Source organism: Nomascus leucogenys, chromosome 7b (genome assembly GCF_006542625.1).
Source record: "Nomascus leucogenys isolate Asia chromosome 7b, Asia_NLE_v1, whole genome shotgun sequence".
NCBI lineage: Eukaryota > Metazoa > Chordata > Mammalia > Primates > Hylobatidae > Nomascus > Nomascus leucogenys.
In genome coordinates, this window is record NC_044387.1 from 18,729,454 (window position 1) to 18,756,134 (window position 26,681).

The following is a 26,681-nucleotide window of genomic DNA, read 5'->3' on the forward strand; positions in this document are numbered from 1 at the left end:
GAAAGACCTGAGAAGGCACTAAGCTCTCACCTCTGGCTAATCTTGAGACTCTGTGCAAGAAAGAAATGAAAGCTAAGGCAGTGCTTTAAACTCTCTGGACAAATGTTGAAGGCATGCTTCAGAACACATACAGAGTCCCTTAGCAAAGACTGAGAAGCTGTTTGTTCCAGGTATTTAAGGAAATCTCTGTCCAGCCATTAGCTGACCACTAAGGTAATTAAACAGAGATTTCACTGGTCAGATGTAATGTAGAATTCAGATTTCACAGAATTAGTTCAAAGAAGTCATTAACCAAACAATAACAACAAACAACAAAAATGATATCCATGATGAGGGTAAAATGTCTGATTTCCAAAAAGTTTTCACACTATATTACTTCAAATGTCCAGTTTTCAACAACATGTTGGTAGACATGCAAAGAAACAATAATTCATGATCCATAAATGAAAAAACAACTGTCCCTGGAAAATCCAGATATTGTATTTATTAGACAAGGACCTAAATCAATGATTTTTTTAGGAACTAAAGGAACATGTCTAAAAACTAAAGGAAAGTATTAGAATGATGTCTCACCAAAAAAAGAATGTTGATAAAGAGATAGAAATTATAAAACAGAACCAAATAGATATTCTGAAGCTGAAAAGTGTAATAATTGAAATAAAACATTTACTGGAAAAGCCAGTAAACTTGAAGCTAGAGCAATTGAGATTATCCAGTCTTTGTGACTTTGGATTAGGCTATAGTTTCTTAGATAGAAAACTAAACCACAAACAACCAAAAAAAAAATCAGTAAGTTGGACTTCATCAAAATTAGAAACTGTTGTGCATCAAAAGACACTATTAAAAACTGAAAGAAAACTCACACTAAGGGAGGAAATATTTGCAAGTCATCTATCTGATAAGGGTTTAGAATCCAAAATATATAAAGAAATTTTACAACTTGATAATAAAAAGACAAATACCCCAACTAAAAATGGTCAAAAGGTTTGAATAGACATTTCTCCAAAGAATATATGCAAGTGGCTAATAACCACATGATAATATATTCAATATAATTAGTCACTAGGGAAATACAAATCACAACCACAACAATGAGATGCCTGCTGCTTCACATTTACTAGGATAACTATAGTCAAAAAGAGAGGCAATAACAAGTGTTGGCAGGGATGTAGAGAAATGGAACCCTCATGGACTAGTGGTAATATAAATGGTGCAGCAGCTTGACCAAAATAAATAAATAAATAAAACCACACACAACAATTTCTCAAGAACTTAAACAGAGTTGCCATGTGACCTAGCAATTCCACACTTAAGTACCATACAAGGTAATTAAAAACCTAGATCTCCACAAAAAGTTGTACACAAATGTTTACAACAACATTATTCATAATAGGTAAAAGATGGAAACAACCCTAATATCCATCAAGTGATGAACAGATAAGCAGCATATGGTATTTTTTCAACCAATTAGGGTGGAGCAGGTGGATATCTACATGCAAATTAGTAAATAATAAAACTGAGCAACAGCCCTTGTCTCACGGCATATACAAAAATTAAAGTGGATCATGAACACGTCTGTAAAATCTAAAACTATAAACTTATAAACTTTTGGAATAAAGTATAAGAGAAAAATCTTTTTGGACTTGTGTTAAGCAAAGATTTATTAGATAAAACAAAAAATGGAATATAAAATAAAAACTGATACTTTGAACCGATAAAAATTTCAAACTTTTCTCTTCAAAAGCCACTATTAATAAATTGCAAAAAGCAAGCCACAGTTTGGGAGAAAATATTTGTAAAACATATTTCTAATAAAGGGCTTTTACGTTTACTAGAGAACTCTTACTATCAACTATCTCTAAGATAATGAGCTCTTGTTTCTCATTACTGTTGGTACAAAGAACCAGACTTGTCTTTAGCATGCAAGACATAAGTGGAAAGCACTAAAAATTCTAGGTCTAGACACAAATCAAGGTATTTCCTATTGTAATAATACTCATCCTGTTTCAACCCCTGAAATCCAAATTTGTTTCAGTTGTCCCAGGACAGGAAAGATTGGATCCATAAATTTGAATTCTATTCCAGAAGGAGCCATGCAGCCTGGTTAATACAAGACAATCCAGGTTTATGACTGTTATCCTGTAGTAATTAATAGTGTCCCTTTTATTTTACAGTGTTACTAGTTTAATATATAATTATATGGTCATGCTAACCTTAAGCCACATTCAGATTAATAGATAAACAGCTAATTCTCGAAAGAATTATTTGGGTAGACTAGTATGGAAGAATGAGGGGATAAATAGCTGGGGCTACTTCTTTCTTTGTCAATAACACCCACATCAATACAGCTCTTTTTAAATTTTAGGAGCCTGGGTTAAGGTTGCTAAACTGTTTGAAAGGTATTCAGCTGGAAGTGCCCCAAGAGGTTGTGTCCAAATTACTCACCTAAAAGCCATCCTTTTCCACCTTTCTGGTATTTACTATTCTACTTTTTAAAATGGGGTTGGTATCATCTTCCTTCAATATATCATTAGGGTGTCATAAAGAACATATATGATAATATGTGAATGCAATGTAAATTTCAATGTGAAATACATAATTGTTTTGGAAGAAGTCTCATTTTGCATTGAAAATCTCAACCTCCATTTAGGTTTTCTTGAGGACTATTTAGTAGACACATGCTGAATGTCTTTCTCCTGCTTTAAATGGTTTCAGTCTCTGATGAAAGTGTTTGTTTCAACCAACTGGACTGGATTGTGCACCTGACCCAGTCTGACTAAGACTAAGAAATTCTTCCTCTCAAGAATTTGAATTGAGTTACACGATGTATTTTTCTGATGATGTCCCACAAATTATAGGATTATATAAAGTTGTGGTGGAAGTTGGTCCCAGTGCTGACTCTAAACCTTTGGGATACTGAAACTATGAGAAAACTATAACTAAGCACCTTATAGAAGTTCGCCTAGAGAGAATGGAAAACAGCAAAGAGAGGGAGAGAGAGGGAGTAAGTAGAGTCCAGCCACCTTAAGGCTCTTGCCCAGAGGAAAGAAAAGATAGTTGCTGGTCCATGACTTCTGCAGTTATATTCTGTGGGCTATCCTTGCATTCTTAACATAAACCTCCCTTCACTTCTGTGAGCTGGGATGGGTTTTGGTTCTTACCAACCAAACGTTCCCTAAGTCAACCAAAAAAGTTCACCCACTGTGTAAAACAGTCCTTGAATCACCTCAAACTTTCTTTGAGAAAAATATGGCATTAGACTTACCCTTTCACTTCAGTCTGACAATCACTACATTCATACCCCTAGTCTCAGGTTTAATTTTTTCCACTTAAAAAAAAATCAAGTCTTTAGAAATAAGAAGATTGTTTTTCTTTCAATATAAATCTGTAGTACCTTGTAAACTTAAAATACTATCATTGATATACAAATCTCTCAGAAGATTACATATATATGTGTATCATATATGTAAAAGAGAAAGACTATTTCTTAGAAATAAGGAAATATAAATCTGGTATGCTTTTTGCTAGTAGTACAACTTATTTCTCTCTTCCTGGTTTTCTCTTGCTACAAAGTTTTATGCTTTAAAGATTGCCCAGCTAATGCAGCACTTGCTGGGAAGTTGAGGTATTATCTGTGCAGTTTAAATATTTATGAGTAAAAAGAAACTACAAGCTGAAGGGTGTTCCATTTATGAAAGCTTTAATGGATATAGTTTAGCCCAAACTGAAACCTGTTTGGGGAGCACAACTGCATTTGTTTAATGATATATGAAAATATTACTCTGTACTTGGCATAGCATCAGCAAGTAATTGGAAAGCAGAAAATGCCGAACTGTAGTTGGTGAGACTTTTACTGCTGGAAGAAAAACTGCTATGATTATAGCAGAAGTCTACGTTAGCTAAATAACCATGCTTCTGGGGCTTAAATGCAGGGAATATTATTGCGCATATGTCATGACAATGCAGTCTCTGTCTTATTAAGTGTGGGTTTGGTCCCACGTGGGCAGTGGTGAGCAAATATTGTATAGCATTGGCACTTGGCAGTGGCACCTGCAAAACACAGACGTCATTGGCAGATGTTGCACTTATTCTAATTCACCACCACGTTGGCTTCTAATGAGACTTCTGAGAAACAGTGGGGTGGTGGATATTCACAGCTTCCAATTAGACATAGGAGAGCAGGGAAACAAGCATGTAGGGAGATTATTTGGGAGCCTTTGCATTTGTTTCATTGGCATATATCCTACTCACTCCCCCTCCTTTTTTTTTTTTTTTCTGTTCCTTTCTTTGAGAGACAAAGACAAACTCAGGCTGAGTGGGTCTCAGTGATTTGAGTGTGGATAATTTCAAGTCACAGCTGATTGAATTTTCTATTGTATGTTTGTGTGTGTGTAGAAAAGAGACTAAAGAGAGAATTAAGTAAGGATCCTACTGTGGTGGGCTAAGGGTAAGAAGTTTCTACTGGGATTTGTGAGCAGTCTGAATGGAGCTCACCTCCATGAAAACTCTTTTCTATTACCCAGGAGATGGCACACTTTTTTTTTTTTTGAGATGGAGTCTCACTGTGTTACCCAGGCTGGAGTATAGTGGCACAATCTCAGCTCACTGCAACTTCCACCTTCTGAGTTCAAGAAATTCTCCTGCCTCACTCTCCCAAGTAGCTGGGATTACAGCAGCATCCCAACACACCCAGCTAATTTTTGTATTTTTAGTAGAGAGAGGGTTTTACCAGGTTGGCCAGGCTGATCTCAAACTCCTGACCTCAGTTGATCTGCCTGCCTTGGCCCCTCAAAATGCTGGTACAGGCATGATCCACTGCACCTGGCTAGCACACTTTGAAGTACTTGAGACTACAAGAGTTGCAGCCATTCATCTTACCTGGTCAGATTCTGGTCTTCTGGAGCAAGTTGAAAAGCATGTAGCTCACTCTAAATTATGTATTCTGAAAACAGCCCAAAGCCTTCACTAAACAACTCTAAAGCTCATCTTAATTATTCAGTAATTAGAAGTTTAATATGAAATATACAATTATTTGGTCTCTTCAAATATTTTTAAAAATCCATAGATTGTGATATATGTGTACACACACACACACACACGCTTTAATTTTCTTTTCAAATTTAGTATTATATATATTAAAGAGAAACTAAATTATAAAAGTTATAAATGTACATACTTTTAAAATTCAGATAATCCTACAGCATTTGTAAAAAGCAACAATACCCTTTTCCCCTTTCTTACAAAAATTCCTACCTAACCCTACTTACTCTTACCTCCAGGTGCAACCATTTTAAACTTTCTTAGCTATTTTGTTTGGAATTTACCTTCAGACAGTTACTTTTTGATTCTTTATGTCAGACATATTGCCTTTCTCTATGGCAGATGAGGCTTTATCCTTTTATATGTGCCCTTGGTCCACCCACAATACCTACACCCCTCTCCAACTCCCAGCTGTGTGATAATTTTCAGTTTGATCAATGTTTGCCTTATCATGATTTCACAAATATTATCATAATATACTTCATGCCTAAGCTGTGTCAAATGTTCTATTATGATTATGTTTCCTTGCCTATAAGCCTATTGATTTCCCTAAAGTTAATAATTGCTCCATTTTTTCTTGTTTTCTGTAATCAAATTATTCCCCAATCCTTCTTTATAAGTATAAATCTCCCCTTGATACATTGGAACATATCAGATATCCTCTTTTGTTCTCTCTCTCCCTCCCTCCTTTCTTTTCTTTTCTTTCCTCTCCTCTCATTTTTCTTTTATTTGCCTTTCCTTTCTTAATCTTCATAATTTCATTTATATACAAAGAGATAAAACCCATGCAAAATTAAATAACGTATTGTTTATGGATATTTAAATACACATTCACACACACTGATGTGGTTTGGATGTTTGTCCCCTCCAAATCTCATGTTGAAATGTGATCCCCCATGTTGGAAGTGGGCCTAGTGGGAGGTGTTTGGGTCATGAGGGTGAATCCCTCATGCACGGCTTGGGGTCCTTCCCATGGTAATGAGTTACCATGAGAGCTGTTTGTTAAAAAGACTTCCCTTTTCTTTCTCTTGCTGTTGTCCTTGCAATGTGATGCACCTGCTCTCTCTTTACCTTCTAGCATGATTGAAACTTCCTGAGGCCCTCACCAGAAGCAGATGCTGGTGCCATGCTTCTGGTACAGTCTGCAGAACCATGAGCAACATAAACATCTTTTCAAAATAAATTATAGCAATACAGAGTGGACTAACACACACACACAGGCACACACACACATATACACACGTCCCTCAGAAACGCCATGTGGGAGCCATGATACTTCTGAAGGCAAAGAGAAGAGCATAGGCAGGGGAATACATTCTAAGTTGGGGAGGGGTAGTCATTTAAAGTTAATGATAATATTCTGTTTCTTAAACTTGGTAGCAGAGTGCTCTTTATACCTCATCACACTTTGTAACTACTAAACAATAAAAACTATTCTAAAGAGCCAATGCTCCCTTCCCCTTCCACTGTTTTATTCTTCCCATAAGGTGACCACTTCTTTTTCAGGTGATTATTCTGGTACTTAATTTATGTCTCATGGTTATATGCTTAAATTGCTACTTAAAAATATTGTTACTTCTTGATAATGTTGTATGTTAAGCTTTATTATTGATCCTCTCATCTGATGAGAATACAGAGTTTTTCTTTTCCACACCATCCACTTATAGGCATCCTTCCTAGCACCCCTTACTTCATTTATTTTTGGTATATTTGCTTTTCTTAGTACTTATTAATTTAAGTAAAAACTCTACAACAATTGCATAAATTTTCACCTAAGATGTGCAGATAAGTGGAAAGGTGTTTCCATTGCAACTTGCTTTAGAAGTCTTTGCTAAACCTATTAACCTTCTTCAATCTGGACTGATTTGCCTCTAAGTCTGCACTGAGTTGTTACCCTGGGATTTACCGCCACCACCACTCTGGGAATTCCTCTCATTTCTATTTATTGATCTCTTGATTCTATTTTCCTCTGTCTTACTCTCTCTTAGGTTTAATTACTATTTTGAAAGAGCATATTCTCTAGTATCCTTCTCAACAAAGGTCCATGGTAGATGAATATATTACAAATGTGCTTCTGATTTTTAGATCGAGTGAATAAAATAATTCTAATTTGGCAATTATGCTTTCATTCAGAATTTGCCAATGCATTCTTCTTTCTTTTCCAGCTTCCAACCTGCTATTGACAATTTCGAAGACATTCTGTTTCCTAATCATTTGAATATGTCTTGTTCTCTAATTACCTGAAATTTTGTAGATTATTTTCCTTGTGATTAAGATTCCAATGTTTCATAATAAAGTACATTGATGTGGGTTTATTTTCATTTAGTTTCCTGACAGATGGACAAATTTTCTTTAAAATATTTAATGATGAATTTCTCCATTCTGTTTTTTTTTTCTGTTCTTTCAGGGAATTTGTATTGTTTGGTTGTTACAACTCTTGGTATAGCCACCTAATTGAATTTTTTATTTTCTCTCTTTATGACAAAGAATGTTGATCTCCATTATATGATCTTCCCTTCCTCCTTGAATTTATGGAATCTCCTGGTTTGCAGCTTGGTTCATGAACATCTAGCTACTTTCTAAACTTTTCAGCCCTCCTTATCATTAAGTATTGCCATGGGACTAAGTTCTGGCTAATGGAAATGTGAGCAAAAGGTATGTCAAATCTCCCTTTATGCACAACATTGTCCTTAAAAGGAAGCTGCATTCTTCCATTTTTTCCCTTTGAAGATAGCTGGAATACGTATGTGGTGGTGACAAACCAAGGGAAACTTCTAGGGGATGAAGTAGCAGCAACAAAATGTAAGAAACATGGGCCTCAGGCAATTTTATTGATAATAAATAATAGATGCCCTACTGTTTTGTTGATCACTTTGGACGTGTGTGTGTGTGTGTGTGTGTGTGTGTGTGTGTGTGTGACAGAGACTGAGATAGAGAAACCTAACTCATTTAAGCCATTCTTACTTTTATCTCTATTAAAGCATCAAGCCAATAACCTGAGCATAATGCTCTTTTTTTCCCTTTTCTTACTGTGAGAGTTTCTCCAATTTATCTTACAAACTTTGTATTAATTTTCTCCTTTCCCTCCATTTCTTTCCTTGTAGTTTAAATTTTCAAAAACTCCCCCCACTTTAAAAAAATAATATCCTGGTTTTTTCCTCTTGGATTCAATATCTTCTCTTATCTCTCTGAGTATATTGTTTTTCTTGTTAAGTAATCTTTCAGCATAGTCTTTTCCTCCATATTCCAAAGACTTTTGTTTGTTTTGTATTTCATCTTTCATACCTCTGACAATCTTTACATGATTACCCTTACCTTAGTCTGGGAAATTAAAAAGTAAATTGGAATCTATTAATGCCTCACTAGATCTTATCAATTGCAAGCTTAACTGCAGAGTGATGTGCCTGGGAAATTCAGATAGGATTTGTCCTGAATCTTCAAATCTTTTTTCCTGGGCTGGTCAGATTCCCCAGAGAGTAAAGTTCTGGTCTCTGGAGGTCTGGAGATATGAGCCCTAGAGATATGATAAACATATGAAAGAGCCCTGGGCATGGGCTGTTGTCTCAGGCATTACTGTGCTTACAGTCACTAAATGCACCTGTTTGTAGTGTAATACTTCCTCAAATCCGGAGATCCCTTAACAACTGGTCGGTCTTCTTCTAGAATGGTAGAATGGTAGGGAAGGTGCTACCTGAATGGAATCTGGGAACAACCTAGTTTATTCTTACACTAACTTTGTCCCCTTCATTGTACCTTCCTCTTATCTCCATAACCATTTTCTGACGTATTGGTGCTATTAATATTTGCAACTTTGGGGGGAATCTGAATTGTTAACCTGATTAGTGCTTGGTTTTCCCCACTGCTGTCTTATAATTTAATTTTTTCATGTCCCTTAAGGTCTTCACTATATTTGCTTTCCATGTTTTTTTGGGGGGGGGCTGGGGGTGAAATTTCCTTTTTTATTTAACTCAGTTCGAGTAGAGTTTCCTGTTTCTTATAGCGGAAAGTATCCTAACTGGTTTGCTTGTTTGGTTTGGTTTTGTTTCCCCAAGCCTGTTTCTCTGAAGTCAGCATTTCTTTTTTTCTTTCTTTCTTTTTTTTTTTTTTAATTATACTTTGTAAGTTCTGGGATACATGTGCAGAACCTGCAGTTCTGTTACATATACATGTGCCATGGTGGTTTGTTGCACCCATCAAATCATCACCTACCTTAGGTATTTCTCTTAATGTTATCCCCCCTCTAGCCCCCCAGCCCCCACAGGCTCTGGTGTGTGATGTTCCCCTCCTGGTGTCCATGTGTTCTCATTGTTCAGCTCCCACTTATGAGTGAGAACATATGGTGTCTGGTTTTCTGATCTTGAGATAAGTTTGCTGAGAATGATGGTTTCCAGCTTCATCCATGTCTCTGCAAAGGACATGAACTAATCCTTTTTTATGGCTGCATAGTATTCCATGGTGTATATGTGCCACATTTTCTTAATCCAGTCTATCATTGATGGACATTTGGGTTGGTTCCAAGGCTTTGCTATTGTGAACAGTGCTGCGGTAAACACACGTGTGCGTGTGTCTTTATCGTAGAATGATTTATAATCCTTTGGGTATATGCCCAGCAATGGGATTGCTGGGTCAAATGGTATTTCTAGTTCTAGATCCTTGAAGATTACCACACTGTCTTCCACAATGGTTGAACTAATTTACACTCCCACCAACAGTGGGAGTAAAAGCATTCCTATTTTTCCACGACCTCTCCAGCATCTGTTGTTTCCTGACTTTTTAATGATCACCATTCTAACTGGTGTGAGATGGTATCTCATTGTGGTTTTGATTTGCTTTTCTCTAATGACCAGTGATGATGAGCATTTTTCATATGTCTGTTGGCGGCATAAATGTTTTCTTTTGAGAAGTGTCTGTTCATATCTTTGCCCGTATTTTGATGGGTTTTTTTTCTTGTAAATTTGTTTAAGTTCTTTGTAGATTCTGGATATTAGCCCTTTGTCAGATGGATAAATTGCAAAAATTTTCTCCCATTAGGTTGCCTTTTCACTCTGATGGTAGTTTCCTTTGCTGTGCAGAAGCTCTTTAGTTTAATTAGATCCCATTTGTCAATTTTGGCTTTTGTTGCCTTTGCTTTTGCTGTTTTAGACATGATGTCCTTGCCCCATGCCTATGTCTTGAATGGTATTGCCTAGGTTTTCTTCTAGGATTTTTATGGTCCTAGGTCTTACATTCAAGTCTTTGATCCATCTTGAGTTGATTTTTCTATGAGGTGTAAGGAAGGGGTCCAGTTTCAGTTTTCTGCATATGGCTAGCCAGTTTTGCCAACACCATTCATTACATAGGAAATCTTTTCCCCATTGCTTGTTTGTGTCAAGTTTGTAAAATATCAGATGGTTGTAGATGTGTGGTGTTATTTCTGAGGCCCCCGTTCTGTTCCATTGGTCTATATATCTGTTTTGGTACCAATACCATGCTGTTTTGGTTATTGTAGGCTTGTAGTAAAGTTTGAAGTCAGGTAGCGTGATAACTCCAGCTTTTTTCTTCTTGCCCAGGATTGTCTTGGCTATGCGGGCTCTTTTTTGGTTCCATGAGATGTTTAAGGTAGTTTTTTCCAATTCAGTGAAGAAGGTCAGTGGTAGCTTGATGGGGATGGCATTAAATCTATAAATTATGTTGGGCAGTAAGGCTAATTTCACGATATTGATCCTTCCTATCCATGAGCATGGAGTGTTTCTGTATTCGTTTGTGTCCTCTCATTTCCTTGAACAGTGGTTTGTACTTTTCCTTGAAGAGATCCTTCACATCCCTTGTAAGTAGGATTCCTAGATATTTTAGTCACCTAGTAGCAATTGTGAATGGGAGTTCACTTATGATTTGGCTTTCTGTTTGTCTGCTATTGGTGTATAGGAATGCTTGTGATTTTTGCACATTGATTTTGTATCCTGAGGTTTTGCTGAAGTTGCTTATCAGCTTAAGGAGATTTGGGGCTGAGATGATGGGGTTTTCTAAATATACAATCATGTCATCTGCAAACAGAGACAATTTGACTTCCTCTCTTCCTATTTGAATACCCTTTATTGCTTTCTCTTTTCTGATTGCCCTGGCCAGAACTTCCAATACTATGTTGAGTAGGAGTGGTGAGAGAGGGCATCCTTATCTTGTGCCAGTTTTCAAAGGGAATGCTTCCAGTTTTTGCCTATTCAGTATGAAATTGGCTGTGGGTTTGTCATAAATAGCTCTTATTACGTTGAGATACATTCAATCAATATCTAGTTTATTGAGGATTTTTAGCATGAAAGGCTGTTCAATTTTGTTGAAGGCCTTTTCTGCATCTATTGCGATAATCATGTGGTTTTTATCATTGGTTTTGTTTATGTGATGGATTACGTTTATTGATTCACATATGTTGAACCAGCCTTGCATCAGAGGGATGAAGCTGACTTGATCATGGTGAATAAGCTTTTTGATGTGCTGCTGTATTCAGTTTGCCAGTATTTTATTAAGGATTTTCGCATGGGTGTTCATCAGGGACATTGGCCTAAAAATCTCTTTTTTGTTGTTGTGTCTCTGCCAGGCTTTGGTATCAGGATGATGCTGGCCTCATAAAATGAGTTAGGGAGGATTCCCTCTTTTTCTATTGATCAGAATAGTTTCAGAAGGAATGACACCAGCTCCTCTTTGTACCTCTGGTAGAATTTGGCTGTGAATCTGTCTGGTCCTGGACTTTTTTTGGTTGGTAGGCTATTAATTATTGCCTCAATTTCAGAACCTGTTTTTAGTCTATTCAGAGACTCAACTTCTTCCTGGTTTAGTCTTGGGACGGTGTATGTGTCCAGGAATTTATCCATTTCTTCTAGATTTTCTAGTTTATTTGAGTAGAGGTGTTTATAGTATTCTCTGAGGGTAGTTTGTGTTTCTGTGGGGTCAGTGGTGATATCACCTTTATCATTTTTTATTGCATCTATTTGATTCCTCTCTCTTTTTTTCTTTATTAGTCTTGCTAGTGGTCTATTTTGTTGATCTTTTCAAAAAACCAGCTCCTGGATTCATCGATTTTTTTGAAGGTTTTTTTTTGTGTCTCTATCTCCTTCAGTTCTGCTCTGATCTTAGTTATTTCTTGCCTTCTGCTAGCTTTTGAATTTGTTTGCTCTTGCTTCTCTAGTTCTTTGTGATGTTAGGATGTCAATTTTAGATCTCTCCTGCTTTCTCTTGCAGGCATTTAGTGCTATAAATTTCTCTCACACACTGCTTTAAATGTGTCCCAGAGATTCTGATATGTTGTGTCTTTGTTCTCATTGGTTTCAAAGAACATCTTTATTTCTGCCTTCATTTCGTTATGTACCCAGTAGTTATTCAGGAGCAGGTTGTTCAGTTTCCATGTAGTTTTGTGGTTTTGAGTGAGATTCTCAATCCTGAGTTCTAATTGGATTGCACTGTGGTCTGAGAGACAGTTTGTTGTGATTTCTGTTCTTTTACATTTGCCGAGGAGTGTTTTACTTCCAATTATGTGGTCAATTTTAGAATAAGTGTAATGTGGTGCTAAGAAGAATGTACATTCTGTTGATTTGGGGTGGAGGGTTTTGTAGATGGCTATTAGGTCCATTTGGTCCAGAGCTGAGTTCAAGTCCTGGATATCCTTGTTAATTTTCTGTCTCGTTGATCTAATATTGACAGTGGTGTGTTAAATTCTCCCATTATTATTGTGTGGGAGTCTAAGTCTCTTTGTAGGTCTCTAAGAACCTGCTTTATGAATCTGGGTGCTCCTGTTTTGGGTGCATATATATATTTAGGATAGTTAACTCTTCTTGTTGAATTTATCCCTTTACCATTATGTAATGGCCTTCTTTGTCTCTTTTGATCTTTGTTGGTTTAAAGTCTGTTTTATCAGAGACCAGGATTGCAACACCTGCTTTTTTTTGCTTTCCATTCGCTTGGTAGACCTTCCTCCATCCCTTTATTTTAAGCCTAGGTGTGTATTTGCAAGTGAAATGGGTTTCCTGAATACAGCACACCGATGGGTATTGACTCTTTCTTTATCCAATTTGCCAGTCTGTGTCTTTTAATTAGGACATTTAGCCTATTTACATTTAAGGTTAATATTGTTATGTGTGAATTTGATCCTGTCATTATGATGCTAGCTGGTTATTTCACCCATTAATTGACGTAGTTTCTTCATACCATCGATGATCTTTGGAATTTGGCATGTTTTTGCAGTGGCTAGTACGAGTTGTTCCTCTCCATGTTTAGTGCTTCCTTCAGGAGCTCTTGTAAGGCAGGCCTAGTGGTGACAAAATCTGTCAGCATTTGCTTGTCTGTAAAGGATTTTGTTTCTTCTTCACTTATGTAGTTTGGCTGGATATGAAATTCTGGGTTGAAAATTCTTCTCTTTAAGAATGTTGAATATTGGCCTCCACTCTCCTCTGGCTTGTAGGGTTTCTGCCAAGAGATCCACTGTTAGTCTGATGGGTTTCCCTTTGTGGGTAACCCGACCTTTCTCTCTGGCTGTCCTTAACATTTTTTCCTTCATTTCAACCTTGGTGAATCTGACAATTATGTGTCTTGGGGTTACTCTTTTCGAGGAGTATCTTTGTGGTTTTCTCTGTATTTCCTGAATTTGAATGTTGGCCTGCCTTGCTAGGATGGGGAAGTTCTCCTGGATAATATCCTGAAGAGTGTTTCCCAACTTGGTTCTCCCCATCACTTTCAGGTACACCAATCAAACCTAGAATTGGTCTTTTCACATAGTCCCATATTTCTTGGAGGCTTTGTTCATTTCTTTTCACTCTTTTCTCTAATCTTGTCATCTCACTTTGTTTCATTAGTTTGATCTTCAATCACTGATATCCTTTCTTCCGCTTGATCAAATCAGCTATTGAAGCTTGTGTATTCTTCATGAAGTTCTCGTACTGTGGTTTTCAGCTCCATCAGATCATTTAAGGTCTTCTCTACACTGTGTATTCTAGTTAGCCATTCGTCTAACTTTTTTTCAAGGTTTTTAGCTTCCTTGTGATCGGTTAGAGCATGCTCCTTTAGCTTAGAGAAGTTTGTTATTACTGACCTTCTGAAGCCTACTTCTGTCAACTCATCAAACTCATTCTCCATCTAGTTTTGTTCCCTTGCTGGTGAGGAGCTTTGTTCCTTTGGAGAAGGGGTGACCTGGTTTTTGGAATTTTCAGCCTTTCTGCATGGTTTCTCCTCATCTTTATGGTTTTATCTAACCTTGTTCTTTGATGTTGGTGACCTATATATGGGGTTTTGGTGTGGATGTCCTTTTTGTTGATGTTGATGCTATTCCTTTCTGTTTGTTAGTTTTTCTTCTAACAGACAAGCCCCTCAGCTGAGGGTCTGTTGGAGTTTGCTGGAGGCCCACTCCAGACCCTGTTTGCCTGGGTATCACCAGAGGAGGCTGCAGAACAGCAAATATTACTGCCTGATCCTTCCTCTGAAAGCTTCGTCCCAGAGGGGCACTCGTTTTTATGAGGTGTCTGTCGGCCCCTACTGAGAGGTGTCTCCCAGTCAGGCTACACGAGGGTAAGGGACCCACTTGAGGAGGCAATCTGTCCATCATCAGAGCTCGAACGCTGTGTTGGGAGAACCACTGCTTTCTTCAGAGCTGGTAGGCAGGGAAGTTTAAGTCTGGAAAAGCTGTCTGCTGCCTTTTGTTCAGATATGCCCTGCCCCCACAGGTGGAATCTAGAGAGGCAGTAGGGCTTGCTGAACTACAGTTCAAGCTTCCCTGCCACTTTGTTTACATTGTGAGCATAGAACCACCTACTCAAGCCTCAGCAATGGCAGATGCCCCTCCCCCCGACAAGCTCCTGTGTCCCAGATTGAGCTCAGAGTGCTGCGCTAGCAGCGAGCAAGGCTCCGTGGGTGTGGGACCTGCTGAGCCAGGCACGGGAGGGGATCTCCTGGTCTGCTAGTTGTGAAGACCATGGGAAAAGCACAGTATTTGGGCAGAAGTGTATTGCTGCTCCAGGTACAGTCACTCACGGCTTCCCTTGGCTAGGAAAGGGAAATCCCCTGACCCCTTGTGCTTCCCAGGTGAGGTGACACCATGCCCTGATTCGGCTCACCCTCCGTGGGCTGCACCCACTGTCCAATGAGTCCCAGTGAGATGAACCAGGTAACTCAGTTGGAAATGCAGAAATCACATGTCTTCTGCATCAGTCTTGCTAGGAGCTGCAGACTGGAGCTGTTCCTATTCAGCCATCTTGGAAGCATCCTTTGCTTTCCATTTTTAAAACCTCTATGGCTCATCTCATCTTTCATGCTCTATGTGCCCTGCGGTTTTCTAAGTGAAACAAAATACAACAAAACAAAACTGGCTATCATTTTGGTGGGCTGTGCTCAAGTTGCCTCTACATAAAAGTCTTACCCACCTTTCTTGGTATTTTTGCTCTAATAACTGGAGCTATGTAGTGTCTCTTGTCACACTTGTGTATTAGATGGCTGCTGTTATCCAAACAGGATGCCATGGGGGTTTCTGTTGCTGTATTTTTGTTCTCTCAACTCAGGCTATGCTGGTCTCAGGAATTATATGTAAACGAGTCAGGTTTAGTTATTGAAGTTTTATTTAATTAAAAAGCATCCTGATTCCCATTTGATTTTCCCCCTGATTCATTTATATACTAAAAGTTTCAGTCTTAATTTTTTTTTGGAACACAAAACTTGTTAGTGATCTCATGCTTAATGTATAAGTTTCACCTAATAATAATATTTGCTTAAAATTATAGTATCCAAAAGACTTAGGACTTGAACTCTAATTCTTTTATTTCAAATTACATACTCTTTCAGCTTAATTCATTCACTTTTTATTATTCAACAAATAAGCCTTTATGTGTTTGCTATGTGTTTGGCACTATTGTCAACTTCCATGGTCCTATAGAGGTTATTCTTAGGGATTGGTGGGAAAAATATCAATAATTTTAAAATGAGTTTATAAATGGGTTTGTTAAAAACATATATTAGCAGGTAGAAGTTGAACACATTCATCTACTTTTTCTCCCTCCCCTAATGTCATTAAATTACTCTGATTATGCTGATGGTTGTTTTGGTTTTGTTTTAAATTAAGTGATTAGAAGGCTTGTCTCCATGGAAGAAATCTGAACTAAGAACTGAATGTGATTACTGTGGATGGCCTGTGTAACCAGCAAGGCAGTTCTGGGCTTGGATGACAAGAATGCAGACATTTTAAGCTGAAGAGGAAGAATATTCCAGGAAGAGAGAACAACATTCTATGCAAAGGAGAATGCTTCTACAATGTGCTAAGATACGAAGAAGAAACAGAAGGAGGATAAATGTGTTCACAGCAGAGAGTGAAGGAGAGAGAGAAAGAAATTGTGCAAGGTGAAACACAGGTACCAGATCAGGAAGACTCCAAAACCAGAATCAGAAGTTTATTATAAGTAAGATGCAAAGATTTAAAGCATAATGTAGAGATTGTACGTGATTAGAAGTTGCTGAAGTATTTAAGCTAAAGTGCAGTAAGGAGATATGATATGATTTCCATTTTTAATAGAACACTCTATTTGCTGGGGAGAGATTGAGTGAAGGGAAATTATATTTTCAGGATACATTTTGGAAGGAATGTCACAGGATTTGATAGTGGGCTGGATGTTGCAGTGAGGAAAAGAGGGGAATATAGAATGACATTTTGGTATTGGCTTGAACAATTGGGTAGGTAATGTTTGCATCTACTAAGATAAAGAAGACAGGATGAGGAACAGGTTTTAGAATAATATCAAGTATTTTGTTTGGTCCTGTTAAATCTATTATGGATATTTTTCACTCAAGGAAAAGGATATATCGGCAGCTGTTTCTTAGTCTGTGGACTTTAGTTATGGAGATATAGATTTGGGAGTATATAGATATTATTTAAAACCATTGCTCTAGGCTGGGCAGAGTGGCTCATGCCTGTAATCCCAGCACTTTGGGAGGCTGAGGTAGGCAGATCACGAGGTCAGGAGTTGGAGACCAGCCTGATCAACATGGTAAAACGTTGTCTCTACTAAAAATGCAAAAATTAGCTGGGCCTGGTAGTGTGCGCCTGTAATCCCAGCTACACAGGAACTGAGGCAGGAGAATCACTTGAACCCAGAAGGCAGAGGTTGCAGTGAGCCGAGATCATGCCACTGCACTCCAGCCTGGGAAACAGAGTGAGACTCCATCTGAAACAAACAAACAAAAACAAACAAACAAAACACCATTACTCTAGATGAAATTAATTATTTAGAAAAAAAATTTGCTTGAAGAGACAGGAACTTAGAACTGCACCTTAGGGCACTTACATGTCAAATGGAAGAAAACAGCAAAAAAGTTTATGGAAGAAAAGCAAAAATGGAAGAGATGAAAGAAAAACAAAACAGCAAAATGGTAGGACCGAGGTCAAGAAAAAATACTGTTTCAACACATGTCAACTGTATTGAATGGTGTTGAAGGATCAAGAAAGTAGAGACAAATTTTGCTAATTATTACATTTAGCAAATCTGTGATAGTAGCAGCTTCCTCAAGGAGTGGAATGTGGAGTCATTTTGGAAAGATTTTAGGAAAAAAATGAAAGTGATGAGGAAGTGAAGATATGATTGTAGATTATTCTTTCAAGTGGTTTAACTGGGAAGGGGATCAGAGAAGTTGGAATAAAAAGTGAGAATTTAGAGTTTCACTTACTTTTTAATTGGATATTTAATACATGATTCTATTAAACTGGTAAAGAAGAGATAAATAAACTGATGTTGTTGGAAAAGAGGAAATCAAACAATTGCTGTTTGCAGATGATACAATTGTACTCCTAAAAAATCCTAAGGACTCCTCCAAAAGATACTCAGATTTGAAAAATGAATTCAATGAAGTCTTAGGTTACAAAATCAATGTACACAAATCAATAGCACTGCTATATACTAACAACAACCAAGCTGAGAATCAAATCAAGAACTCAATCCCTTTTACAGCAGCTACAAAACCAAAACCAAAAAAAACCTAGGAATATACCTAACCGAGGAAGTGAAAGATCTCTACAAGAAGAACTACAAAATACTGCTGAATGAGACCATAGATGACACAAACCATTGTGACACATCCCATGCTCACAGATTTGAAGAACCAATATAGTGAAAATGACCATGCTGCCCGAAGCAATCTATAGATTCAATGCAATTCCCATAAAATACCAACACCAGTTTTCAGAAAATTAGAAAAAAAATCCTAGAATTCATAAGGAACTAGAAAAGAGCCTGAATAGCCAAAGAAATTATAAGCAAAAGAAACAAATCTGGAGACATCACGTTACCAGACTTTAAATTATACTACAAGGCTGTAGTTTTCAAAACAGCATGGTACTGATATAAAACTAGGCATATAGACCAATGGAACAGAGTAGAGAACCCAGAAATAAAGCTAAGTCTTTGCAGCCAGCTGATCTTCAACAAAGTATACAAAACACCCTGTTTAATAAATGATGCGGCCGGGCGCAGTGGCTCACGCTTGTAATCCCAGCACTTTGGGAGGCCGAGGTGGGCGGATCACGAGGTCAGGAGAACGAGACCATGGTGAAACCCCGTCTCTACTAAAAATACAAAAAAATTAGCCGGGCGTGGTGCGGGCACCTGTAGTCCCAGCTACTCGGAGAGGCTGAGGCAGGAGAACGGCGTGAACCCGGGAGGCAGAGCTTGCAGTGAGCCAAGATTGCGTCACTGCACTCCAGCCTGGGCGACAGAGCGAGACTCCATCTCAAAAAAAATAAAAAAATAAATAAATAAATAAATAAATGATGCTGGGAAAACTGGCAAGCCACATGTAGAAGAATAAAACTGGATCCCTATTTCTCACCATATACAAAAATCGACTCAAGATAGATCAAAGACTTAAATATAAGACCTGAAACCATAAAATTTCTAGAAAACAATGTTGGAAAACTTTTCCAGATGCCAACCTAGGCAAAGAATTCATGAGTAATACCCCAAAAGCAAATGCAACAAAAATAAAAATAAATAACAGGGACCAAATTAAACTAAAAAGCTTCTGCATAGCAAAATAAATAAAAAATAAACAGGCAACCCACAGAATGGGAAAAAATATTTGCAAACTACACACCTGACAAAGGACTAGCATCCAGATCTATAAGGAACTCAAACAAATCACCACACACACAAAAAATAATCCCATTAAAAAGTGGGGAATGGATATGAGTAGATACTTTTCAAAAGAAGATACACAAATGTTTAAGAAACATGAGAAAATGCTTACCATCACTAATCATCAGATACATGCAAATTAAAACCACAATGACATACCACCTTATTCCTGCAAGAATGGCTATTAGTAAAAAGTTAAAAAAAAATGGATGTTGGTGTGGATGTAAGGAAAAGGGAACACTTATACACTGCTGCTGGGGATGTAAATTAGTACAACCTGTATAGACAACAGTATGGGATTTCTTAAAGAGCTAAAAGTAGATCTACCATTCGATCCAGCAGCCCCACTACTGGGTACATATCCAAAGGAAAAGAAGTCATTATATGAAAAAGACACTCACTTGCACACATATGTTTATAGCAACACAATTTACAATTGCAAATCTGTGGAACCAACCTAAGTGTCCATGGACTAATGAGTGGATAAAGAAAATGTGGTATATATATATACCATGGAATACTACTCAGCCATTAAAAGGAATGACATAATGTCTTTTGCAGCAACTTAGATGGAGCTGTAGGACATTATTCTAAGTAAAGTAACAGGAGTGAAAAAGAAAAAATCATATGCTCTCACTTGGAAGTGGGAGGTAAGCTATGGGCATGCAAAAGCATACAGATAGAAATAATGGACTTTAGAGACTCAGAAGGGGGAGGCAGGGACCGATGCCAGGGATAAAAATCTACACATTAGGTACAATGTACACTACTCAAGTGATGGGTGCACTAAAATCTCAGAATTCACCACTATATAATTTATCCATGTGACAAAAAAAAAAACACACGTGTGCCCCAAAAGCTAGTGAAATTTACCAAGACATAAAGAAAGAAAATATTAAAAAATAAATTAAATAAACCTTGAGAAAAGGAGGTAGGCGTTAATCAATGAGCAAAATCCTTTAGAAGTAGGAGTGGATGGAATCTAGAGCAGGAAAGGCTAATGTCTTGTAGGAACGACAAGATGTCTGCAATTGAAATTAGAGGGAGGCAGAGTATATAAATGCAAATGAGCTGGAGATTTAATGGAAATAAGTGAGAAAGTTACTGTTTTATTATTCAAATAACATCATTAAAATAAGAGCAAGGTTATTTGCTCAAATAGTGGGGCGAGGAGCATATTAGACTTACTATCTCCAAACTGACATTTGGATTATGTGTCTTTTTTTTAAGCTGAATCATAATGCATTTCTCCATATAACTTTAGCATATGCCAGCAATAAAAAATATAGATTTATAATCCTTGAAATATGCATCACTAACCATTAACAATTTATCACTCACATATAGGTTCTGATATATTGCCTCTACTCACTTAACTGTAAAGTTTTCATCTTGGGGCCAAAATATTAGCATACTGACAGTATATCCACAATGAGTGATGATCACTAGTAGAATTTTTCAAATCATCATACTTTTTGTGTGCCATGTAAATCAACATTTGCTCACATTGCTGGCATATCCGTAGTGTATAACCTTTTCCCACAGTGTGCATAGGCGAGCAATGTAGCAATGATAGAGCTTAGTCCCCATTGCAGCCTATATTAATCATCCTTATCAACTTACATTTAATAAGCACTAAGTCCTATCAGGAGAGACTTCTGTTCCTATATCCCCCAAACAATGAGTTATATAATTGTTTAATCCTATTTGGAAAAAAAAGTTTCATTTTCCCTATAGAGCCTCTGAGATGAGACATTCCATTAACAAGAAGAAAATAAATGCTTAAGGATATAAGAAATAACGTTCATATACCCCATTTGTGGTTTAGTTGAATAGGATGCCAAAGTTATATAAAACACCAGACCATATACAGCTTTGAGATTTTGCTAAATATTATTATGTGTTTCATTTAAAATATTCACTTACCCATTTTTCCTGATGACATTTTCAAAAATAAAGATGAAACAAGAGAAGTCATATTGTCAGATTTTCTACTAGAGGACCTTTTTAGTAGGAAGTATTTTATCATAATGAAAAGTACACTATTGTGCACAGTATGTTACTCAGTGTTTTAAGGAGAAGGCTACTGTTTGGAAGAAAAAGGAGTACATTAATCTGTATAAGACTTAATCATTTATGTCATTAGTGAGTTAACAATAATAGTATAAATGACTTTATTTTTTATAGATCAATAGTGTACTATCTTATACAGATTATCTGTAATGAAATGAGGATATCAGATGTACAGCAATACGATACACTCTAAACTTATGGAGTTTTAGAAAATGCATAATAAAATGTATTTACATGAAAATTATCATATTTTAAGTTAAAGATGCTAGAGAGGAAAAAAATAATTTGATAAACTGAGGCCAGAGCTGGGTCCATACAAGGATGAAATGCTTTTGCGGTATAATTAAAGAAGCCTCTGTCCAAATTCTCACCTTTGACTGATCATGTTTTACTTCACTTTCACTCCCAGTAATTCTGCACTGTATTTTCTCCTTATCTCACCAAGACCTGGCATCTTTATAGAAAATAAATGAGTAAACAAATAAAAATACAAACACACACACAGAAATCAAATACACAGTATTCTGAATGCCATTGCCAAATATACATATGTTGCCTGGGTGCCCTTTAATCCTTTTTCAAAAACATTCATCATGAATAAGCTTACTGACAGAATGTGCATGTCACCATTACTCTGGATCATATTTTCCTCGGTAATGAAATAACTGATATTGAACTTTTGATCTATGATACACTTGGAGCTTTCGTGATTTGAATCAGATTACCCTGTTGAGCCATAGAACACTGAGAGGTTGACACTTGGGCCAGAGTAGACTTGATTAGGAATGGGGGTGGCAGCAGCAATCATACAGGTATAGCAGTTGTCATGTCTTATTAAGGTTGGTCTATTTACCTGAAACTGAGCATTTTGAGAGCTGTCACTCACTACCTTACACGTTGCATATGCCTACCACAAATCTAGAGAACTAAAAATGCTGTTGGTTTGGACTGTGTCTGCACAACACAATTTTCCCAAACTGGAGAGGTCATGTTTGAGGTTAGAAGGCCCAAGGAGGAGAAGGAAGCATTGTAACAAATGAGATCATTACCTCCTTGAAATGTTACTTTTCCCAGTACTATCTAATCTAATGATGGAACCAGTAACACCTTTTGTACTTCCATGTAGACAGATTTATCCTTGCAGAGAGAACTGAAGCTTAAAATATAAACCCATAAATTCTTATAAAGGTTATTTAAAATCAAGTAAAGAAAATGTTGCTTGAGGGTAGAAAAAAAGAGGTAGTTAAGTGAGAGGACTTTAACTTTTACTGCACGTAAACCCCTATGTGTTTGGCTTCTCCTTTATTTTTCTTGCAAGAAGTGTGCTTTTGTAACTAAATATCTAACCAAGCCACTAAATAGATAAATAAATAATACCAAGAAGCAGTCGCCAGAACATCAGGCAAGTGAAGAAATCATAGAGGAAAAATGGCTTTAAGAATACTGATCTAAGCTGGGTGCCGGGGTTCATGCCTGTAATCCTAACATTTTGGGAGGCTGAGGCGGGTGGATCACTTGAGATCAGGAGTTCGAGACCATCCTGACTAATGGGGTTTCAGCAAACCCCATCTTTACTAAAAATACAAAACATTAGCCGGACATGGTGGCGGGTGCCTGTAATCCCAGCCACTGAGGATGCTGAGGCAGGAGAATCGCTTGAACCCAGGAGGCAAAGGTTGCCGTGAGTAGAGAGCGTGCCCCTGCACTCCAGCCTAGGAGACAAAGCGAGACTCCTTTTCAAAACAAACAAAACAACAACAACAACAAAAAACAGAATACTCATGTAAAATAGTTATCTACTTCTTATTTATTACCTATTAACCAACACCTTTGAATTTTCACTCTCACACCTCTCTTAATACCTTCAGGTAGGTAGGGCTTTCTCCCCTTCTATAATTCTTCCTAGTTGTTTTTAGTGGAGGTGAAATCAGCCCACCTTCCTGCTCCAGGGAACATATGGAAATATGGTGTATGTGTTGAGAGGGACATTTTTTTTTTTTTTGTCGTTGAATGACTGTGGAACACTGCTGCTATTTAGTAGCAGGAATGTCAAATACCCTGCAATGCATGTGAGAGTCTCGCAAAATAAAGAACTGTTATGCCCTAAATGCCAACGGCGTGTCTGTTGAGAAACAGTGTGTGACTGTTTCTAATGTAGTTTTTATCCGTCAGTGATATGTGATCTGCCATAAAGATCCAAGATTATGATTCACATAAATATCCCTTTCTAGAAGTAACCCTAGAAATCTCGATTACATTGAATCCCAAGAGTGTATTTCCCTGTGTGTAAAATTGCATCTTTAATCCATGATTATTTTATACAGTTAAAACCAAGTATAATTGTCAGACAATGAGAAATAAAAACATTAAGACAAGAATAAATGTATAAAACTGACAGGCATTTCCTCATACTTCCAAATTCTTGACCTTTGTGCTTCAGATAACACACTAGTTCTAACCCATTATTGGTTGGAACCTACCGCCTCCGTGGATAGCATTTTCACTTAGTGCTCACAACTTTATTTTATTTAATGGTAACTCTAGTTATGGCCATTTGGGAATATTCAAATTGCTCTGGGGCAATTTACCCATTCTAAGCCTTCCTCTTTGATTCTGAGAAAGTAACTTGGAAGAGAGACACAGGGAATGGGCAGGGAGAGAGAGAGAGAGAGAGGGAGCGAGAGGAAGAGAGAGGGAGGGATAGAGAGAGACAGATCTAGTTATTTTCATTACAATTTGCAATTTATTTTCTGAAGCAGCAGGACCTCTGTTCTAACATTAAATATCACTTTAAACTTCCTTCTGATTGATTCAAAGATTGAACTCTTCTTTTTTTCTGGTACAAATTTACTGATATTTGTTGTTAATCTATCAGCATGCCCGGTTTTCTCTTTTGGTAAAATCATTACAACTGAAATTTGTTGTTTACTAAATTGATAACCACAACCTCTCTGTATGGTAAATATATGAACTTAGTAAAGTGGTAGCTTTCTAATTACTCTCATTTTATTTCAGGATGGAACAGGCTGTCTTCATGAAAATTAAGAAAAAAAAGAAAAAACACAAGTTAAAAAATCTTTGTTTTGATTTCATTGTACCAAATAACTGGCTAGACTACAATTTTTATTTGTATTCTATTTGTATGGCTTTGCAGGAATTTAGTGTTAGTGTACATCTGTGGTTGAAAGTACATTTGCTTTTATATTGCAGTCCTCTTAAATTGTGCTGAAAATTATTCTTTACTCAAAGCATCACAATGTGTGCTCTCTGGTTCTTCCAGGGGGTAAACATATCATTGATTTTGGCAGTAATTCCTATATATATATCAGTAAATTGAAATTTAATGACTCTCACTTGAAAGTATATTTTGCAAGCAAACTATAAAAAATCCAGAATAAACTAATGTAAACTTTATTATGAAAAAAAAACTAAGATGTAGATACCATAAATGTGACCATAGTGAATCGAAGCAGAGCAGCTTTATAATCTTAATGGATCTGAAACTTGACTGACCAGAACTTACAAATTTACAATTTATCTTATATAGTTTTAGATTGGGCTAAGGTGGTATCTTTTTCTATCTTCGTTGTCTTGAAATTCCCAAGTAATTTGCTTTGTTCTACCCAGTACCCTGAATCCAAAGGTAAGTGTTTGGTGTTTAATGGGATGGTGAATGAATGAATTATGGATCAGAAGAACAACTGAAGAATAAAAAATCATTGGGTAGCTAATATTCACTAAGAGAAAGATATTAATTATAGAGGCTTAAAAGGATGCCTAGAAAAAGTTAAAGGGTCTAAACTTTGTAAAAGTAAAATCCACTGGATCAAGTTCAAAATGTATGCCTGTAAAAAAAATCTCTGGACAAAGACAGACACTTTAGAGCAATGCTGTTCAATGGATCCTTCCATTACTGCAAATATTCTATATTTACACTGCCCAGTATGGTAGCCTATGACTACATGTGGCTATTGAGTAATTAAAATGTGGCTGATGTAATTGAAGAATTAAATGTTTAGTGTTATCTAAATCTAATTAATAGCCACATACATTGGACAGCATACCTCTGGAGAGTTCTTTTTAATGGAAGACAGGTATGGAAGCAAGATAATCCAACCAAAGTAACCAACACTGGAAGTAAGTAGAAACAACCCTTCTATATTTCTTACAATTATTAGGCATTTATTTCCTCAATGAGTACGTATACACAAATATTGCACATCATAGACAAACCACCAGCATTCGATTATTATATATGCAAAGACAGAAATTATGCCACTCATGAACATTTTCTGAAAAACGTGCATAATGAGTACTCCAGCTGGGAGACAAATCAGCCAAATATGCATAGTTATAAAAAGTTTGCTGCTACAAATGAATCAAATAATATAGCTTTGTCCAAAGAATGCCTTTATATATAGTGATGAAATAATGCATATGCCAAATGAGCCTGCTTTATATTTATAGTCAAAAAGAACCAAGATTGTGTTTAAACTGGTAAAAAGTGGGGTTACATTTTAGATCCATTGTAAAATGAAGAAATTTTATCCTCTGCAGTTGTTCCAGCATAAAAATCAGTTTAGGCATACTAAGGAAACTCTATTCCTACTGTTTTGTTTTTTTTTTTTAAATAAAAACATGTTTTCAAAGTACATTTTTATAATAATATGCATTTAAAAATTCTTATTGTGAATTTAGCAAGACAGGCATTATTATCACTCATTTTTAGAAAGCAAAGAATGCTAAGGCTGTATGGGCCTAATCCAATACCACGTAGTTAATAAGTGAGTAGAACCAGAACCTGAAGTGGGATTTGGGGAAATGAGTGTGTGCAGTGCTCTTTCTACTCCAAATTCCTCCTCTTTTATTAATGACAATGATAATGAATACAATAGTGAGAAAATGATGGTGTTGATGGTTACAGTTTATAATCTCCATAATCTTCATAAAGAGATCTACGTATACCATAGTGTTACCAAATTGGAGTTCCTTGTTGATTGGTTGTACATTTCCATTGTCACATGTGGGTTTTTTTTGAAATTATAGTGTCCTTTTTAAATTATATGCCATATTCAGATAAGTTTTTAAGGTACTGTGCTATTTTTCCTCTCCCCATGCTACTTCCCTCATATATTCTGATTTGTAATATTCTCTTCTACATTATCACATTGATTTCTGACTCTGGTCTTAGTAGTCAAGTAACTTTTTTTAAAGCTTATATTGGTTTAGTTTTGCACAATTTGTTAGAGGACTCAAAATATAAAAATCTATGTCAAATATTTTTATAATCCACTCAAATTAGTGGGTTAAAAATTTACATGTATCCTACTTTTCAAAATCAAATGCAACTTTAATAAATCAATTATTAATGGGAATTTTTAAAAAATACCCAAAGCATATAATTTTCATGCTGGCTATTACACAGATAATTCTCTTTTT